The 6,502-nt window shown below is 30.3% G+C and overlaps 1 long non-coding RNA gene across 1 annotated transcript; it reads right to left on the bottom strand.

The window, feature by feature from the left end:
* Window positions 1-2,208: 2,208 nt before the first annotated feature.
* LOC21390412 lies at window positions 2,209-3,402 on the bottom strand. The gene is made up of 4 exons (XR_002903503.1): window positions 3,280-3,402; window positions 3,097-3,156; window positions 2,919-3,013; window positions 2,209-2,588 (listed from the first exon to the last, which is right to left on the bottom strand). It is a non-coding gene; the product is annotated as an uncharacterized LOC21390412 (long non-coding RNA).
* Between the last annotated feature and the right edge of the window lie 3,100 nt (window positions 3,403-6,502).

The following is a 6,502-nucleotide window of genomic DNA, read 5'->3' as shown; positions in this document are numbered from 1 at the left end:
ATAAATGAATCAACTTTCTTTTCCATTTCATTCACATTACCATTTTTATTCCCATTCCCATTACCATTCTCCCATTGTAACTAAACGCACTCTAAATAAAATTTTAGTATTCTTTAATCTTTCTGAGACGCTAAAGGAACGAGGAATATAATTCTCACAACATTCAGAATCTAATGCTAATTTTGCTGCAACTTTCATCTCTTAGTGACGGCGGTCTTTTTCTTTTCTTTTTTTTTCTTTTTAATGAACAGTTTTTTGTTCATAGTTACTGATATTTTTATTTGTATTATTATTTGAAAACAAAAGAGAATAATGCTAATATTATCTTTCTCAGATTAAAGCATGTCACTTTAAAATACTGAACAAGCCCAAAAGACATAGATCAGTTAGTGATCTTCCAAATCCAAGAGGTGAATTTGAGGAACATCACTTTTTAAGGATTGACATTTTGAAATGTATTACTTTTCTGGACACTTTAAGCCTATTTTACACATAGAAGAAGATATTGCTGAATATGATGTTCACTCATATGTACATAAGCTTGGTCCATAGAGACTTGGGTTACCCGCTTACCACTAATCAGGGTTGAAAGAAGGAAACTTGTAGTAAATAGTAGATTTATGAAACTAAATTAAGTAGATAGCAGATTCATTTACGACTGTTTCACACGGCCTCCCCCAAAATATGTTTATCCTTTAGGAGATTGTGTAGATATAGATATAGAAACAATCCAATTTCCACTAAAAAAGTATAAATTAACAAAAAGAGTATACGGCAACAAGATGTAGAGCGAGGAGTCTGAAACGACAATGAAGTATAAAACAACAAGAAAGTGTAAACGACATAAACAAATATATTATTATTAATATAATACACTATAATATATAATAATATTATAATTATAAGATTATGTTAATATTTAATTATATTAATTATTATGTTATTATTAATATAATAAATATAATTATATCAATACAATATGATATATAATATATTATAAAATAATAATTACAATATTATATTATAATTATAATATCATATTATTAAAATAATTATAATATTATAATAACATCATATTATTGAATAAAATAATAATATTAGAGTTATTAATATATTTATGATATTATTTGTTACAATATTACTATTATATTACTATTATATTATATTATGAGTCTGAATTTTAGATTTGGAAGATTGTAAATTTTAAATTTCATTAGGTGTATTATGAGTATTATGAAAGTTTTATTAATTGTACTATGCTGATTCTTGCACAATCTAAAAGCTAAAGTTGTCTTTAAGCTGGTTCTGATTTTGGCTGTAAATTCTTAAAAAGTTCTTCAAAAAACACTTTTAAAGAGATTTACCAACACTAAAATCAGCTTTTGCTACAAGTAGAAACTGATGTTGAGATGGAAAAACAATACCAAACTAAGCAATTGTATTACGTCCTTATAGATTAGGGTAATTCTTTAGCATGTAAAAGTGACAAATCAGGGACTATAATTGAACTAGTTGCAATTCAAAGTTCATTAGTGAAATTAACTCGAATTAAAAGTTAAAACAACAACGCAGAAAAGTTTAAATGAATAAGAAGATATTACTCGCTTCGATTTTCTGATTAAGAGAAAGAGAGGGAAGAAAAAAAAAAAAACTAAAGGCCGTGTTTGGAATTGATCCCTTTTTTATTTTTCATGTTTTTTGAGGAAAAAAAAAATGAAAACGTTTTCAAAACCGCATTTGACGCAATAAAAATAAAAAACAGAAATGAAAACAATTTTTTAGTTTAACGTAAAATGAGAGAGAAATGAAAAATAACTTTTAATCGTTTTTTATTTTTTGTTTTCATTTTCTCCTCTCTCGAGCAAAGAGACATTAATGAATTTTTTTACACAAACAATCTCTTGATAAAACTACCAAACGCATTTTTAAAAATAATTTCTGTCTGAAATTAAAAATATTTTTATTTTTATTTTCATATAAAAAATAATATCATTTTAAAACGAATTCTATTGAAATGATTTAACTAAGAATAATCTAGAAGAATGCCCTTCTATTAAGAGAGGATAAAATTTTTTGTCATTTCTTAAACACTAAAAAAGATTTTTATCCTTGCTTCTCTCATTGCATACTAACTTAAAGGGGCAGAATTCAAGCAGAATAACACAACTAAAAGGATGAAAAGATGACATATTTCCTAAGTTTCTCCTTAATTTGCCTGAAAAGGTTATGCATGTCAAGTATGTTCTTTTGGGTTGGGCATAATAATAACTAACATATTTGTCTAAAAAGTTATGAGAAAATTCGGTTACCACGAATAATAATTCCGATAACAGCAATACACAAACTGGTTAGAAGCAAAATGACTTTATAAGTCCTAATGTGACGATGCTCCTGGGCCAAGTATTTGAAGATAATGTTTCACATATACAAAAAGACTCGGAACCACAAAAGAAACAAGATGGACACTGGTTAATGGCAACACCCGAAGATGTGAAGAAAGAAAAGGGAGAACAAGCTCAACGGTGGCCACTGTTGACATCATGCCCCATTTCTTCTGCATCCTCAAATCGCTGATCGTTGATCTGAAGCTGCAATATTTACAAAAAGGTGATCAATGATTACTTCAGTCTTCCACCATTTTCAGATTAAATCGCCTGGCTCTCCTTGAAAAGTAACCGGCTCGTAGTTTACAGCTTAAAAATAAAACTTTCGATTGCAATTCTAAGCCATATACATTCGTTAGATTATCACTACCATTTAAGTCCTGTAAGATTAGTGCATCTCACGTCTAAATTCGTAGTAACTACAGCATAAGTTACAGAAGACCTAAGATACCAATGTGACGCATTTTCCATTAGTATAGAACACATCCAAAAGAAAATTAAGCAGCAGCTTAAAATGCAATTTCACGGGCGTACCTCTAGCACTGTACGTGCTAAGTCATGATCCCCATTAGATTGACCAATTGTGCTTGTTGGATTTTGAGACATAATCCAATCAGGATCTTCCCCTTCTAGAAATACCAAATTCAAACAAAATTATCATTCACCATAAGTACATGCCAGAAGCCATAAGTGTTAGCTGCTTTAATCATACCTGCAACTTCATCTCCAATCCGATCAGCACTAAAAATCCAATTATGCGCTTCTTCTTCTCCTAAAGAAGGCATAAACGAGTAGCATATTAGTGAAAGAATTAGAAGCAAAAGCTACTAAATTCAACTTCAAAGAAAAATATTCTACAAAACTTTCCTTTAAAAAAAAAAAAAATTGTTCTAACCTTCAATGGGTTCTGGATTAAGCTCTGCACACTCGCAGAATATCTCAAACAAGCGGTCCACTGTAGAAGAGAAAAGGATAATACATTTTATGCATCCCCATTAAGAAGAGAAGGTACTAGAAAACCAGAAATGATAGAATGGTAATATCACAACCTTTGAAGCATAAGATCAGATAAACGGATAAGAAACCAATATACCATCAAGACAGCAACCAAATTTTATAATAAGAGAAATAACTCAAATTCAAATAAGAAATGTTTATGGACGGGAGACTTAAGATATAAATAATGAATTATGAGTCAGAAAATTCTAAGTCTCATCTTGAGTAATTAGTGCGTGTATTCTCCTTAAAGTTAGTGAATTTATTCTCCTTCTTACAGTAGACATAGCTCTCAAATTGAAAGTGAATCACTATAATTCTCGTGTATTCTTATTGTTTAATTGCTTTTTAACTGTGTTTTAGATCATTAATCTGTTGACGAATTTTCACCGTCAACCTCAACCGCAAGTACTATTAATCTGTGAGTGAGAATGCTGAGCCTTGACACTCATTTTTAAATGTTTCGTGTAGATAGGAAACTTTTCTCGTGTACGTGTAGGCAAAGTTTTATCAATTTATTTTATTTTGTTGTTTAGATGATTAAGTGGATCTTCACGCGTTACTTTGAGTGTTCTCTAACGTTCTTGGAGAGTTTAAAATAAAAACAACATATATGGACAGAAATAAGCTGAGAATCGACAATAAAGTGAAAAACGACGACAAGAACAAAAACAACATATATATAGTTAGAAGAACGACAATAATCTGGAAAGCACCAACAACTTGAAACAAACCCAGACCTTCAAAACACACGTAAAAACTGAAAACAATAGAGCACCGCAATATTATCGAGAACGATCACAGCTTTAAAACAACAAAACAAGGAGGAAAAAAAGAACAAAACTGAAACGACAACAAAACAAGTAAAGTATTGATTAATTTGCCACAGCGACTTTAAAAACAAAAGAAACAGAACGACTGAGACAACAAACAAACATCGACATATATTCAAATTGCCGAAAAATAAATAGTCGTTAAAGAGATTGCAAAAGGAGCAAATAATAGCCTGACAAATCAACAAACAAACAAACAAAATGACAAGAAAAACGACATAATAAACATTTAAAGAGGGCACCTACCTTTAAGATGTACCTTAATTAAATAATGATAAAAAAAACAACCCTCAGAATTTGACCCACAAAGTTAAAACGACATTCATATAAGTAAACGACAACATAAGGGAAACGATGGGAAATAAAGAAAAACGACATAAATATTTTGAAGCATAAGAACCTTCAAAAAAAGATTTTTAATTAATATAATAACTATAAAAAGACGAGATCAAATATTAAAACCGACCAAAACACGACTGTTTTCACAAATGTGAAGTACATAGTTAATGGCCAAGGAAATGAGTAATTACATCCGTATATACGGAGCACTATCGACTTTTTAATAAATTATATTAAAAAAATATTTTTTTTAGAATAAGAAAATTAGATAGCGGCCAAGGATAATAATAATTACATCCATAAAATGTCTAGATTGCTATTCATAAGGAGCAAAACCATATATATATATATATAAGTTTTCGTTCATTTACTGATTTAAGTTTTCAGTTTTAAGTTTTTACAGTTAAAAACTCTTATAAAATGTCACATCAAACTTTTTCTGCTATAGTTAAAAACTCTTAAAAAATATCATATCTCAACTCAAATTAAAAACTCGAATCCGCGAAGCGAATGAGGCCATAATCACCTCCAACTATTGATCAAAATAACTCAACCTCATAGGCATAAGAAATATCAAGTAGAGCACGAAAGCAACATTTGATAAAGCTTCTATCAATTGTAGAGGATATCATTTCAACAGACTCAACTAAAGTAATATGTATAAGAAAGATGTTTAGGGATGCCACTAGTATTAAACACTATCACTAATAAAAAGTATATTACACTTGTAAATCTCATATTACGAAATCTACATTCTATTAGCGAATAGTGCATAACACTAATAGTGCCTTATAATAATACTCTAAATATAATAGTCGAAGAGACTAAAATATATTTATTCTAAAAAATAATTTGATTTTGGGTGTACTAGATAGTCCAACAACAAGAAGAAAGCGTTGCATTCCAAAGAGCAAAAACTTAGGGCGTGTTTGTTTTTGTTTTTGAAAACGTTTTTCATGTTTTTTGAGAAGAAAAAACAGAAACGTTGTGAAGATTACGTTTGGTGACCCATTTTCCCAAAAACAAAACTAAGAACACCTATTTTCATTTCCTCTTTTATCTCAGGTTTCTGAAAACGATAAATTTTCATTTTTTCCACCGGATTTCCTTCGACTCCTCTCTGAAATCGTCGATCTCCCTCTCATCTTCTCTCCACATTCACTATTCTGAGCTCATCTATTCTCACGTTGAAGTCGCCTGATCTAATCTCCTCATCTTCTCTCCTTGCCTGATCTGATCATGAATTTGTTGAAAGTTTTTTCTTGATCGGTGAATTTCCGGCACTCCTCCCCCAAATCAACCGACATATGGCCCTCCTCCAGGTGTTTAGTTGGTTATTTTTTCTAATTTTTGGATAATTTGTTTATAATTTCTCCCAACCAGTAGATCTGATTTGGTCTGTGATTATGAAGGAAATTTTTGATTATTTTTTCTGTTATTGATTTTCCCAATACTCGGTCTGTAATTATGAAGGAAATTTGTTATTGATCTGCAGTCCTATTGCTTGATTTTGTAATGATGGGTTTATATGGTTTCATTAATCCTACAGGTTATTTGTTTACTTCTTTTAAAATTGTTGATTTTAGTAGGCTTAATAGGTGATGCTTGAAGAATCATCATGAAGCATTAAAATCTATGTTTAAATCCTGTAATTAGTTGAAATGAGTTTGATCTGCTTACAAAGAATAACAAGAACGAGGCCTCAGTGCTTATGTTTTTTTTTTCTCGTAGAACATGGTTAAATGTGAACAGCTTGTCTTTTGGCCTAAATTAGTTTTGGTATAATCCGCATAGGCAATGTAGTGTAGTGGAGTGTTGGGATATTATTGGAGGCAAGAGTTTTTATATTTTGATTAGGCTTTGTTGGTTATGGAATTTGTACTGAGATTAAGACTGTGAGATGCACATAACACGTTATTACTTTGTTGTTGCTCTAAGTAAGAGTACCTT

The sequence above is a fragment of the Morus notabilis genome, unplaced genomic scaffold (assembly GCF_000414095.1).
Source record: "Morus notabilis unplaced genomic scaffold, ASM41409v2 Scaffold472, whole genome shotgun sequence".
NCBI classification, from domain to species: domain Eukaryota; kingdom Viridiplantae; phylum Streptophyta; class Magnoliopsida; order Rosales; family Moraceae; genus Morus; species Morus notabilis.
Note: the sequence above shows the minus strand (reverse complement) of the source record. Positions and strands in the feature narration are given on the sequence as shown.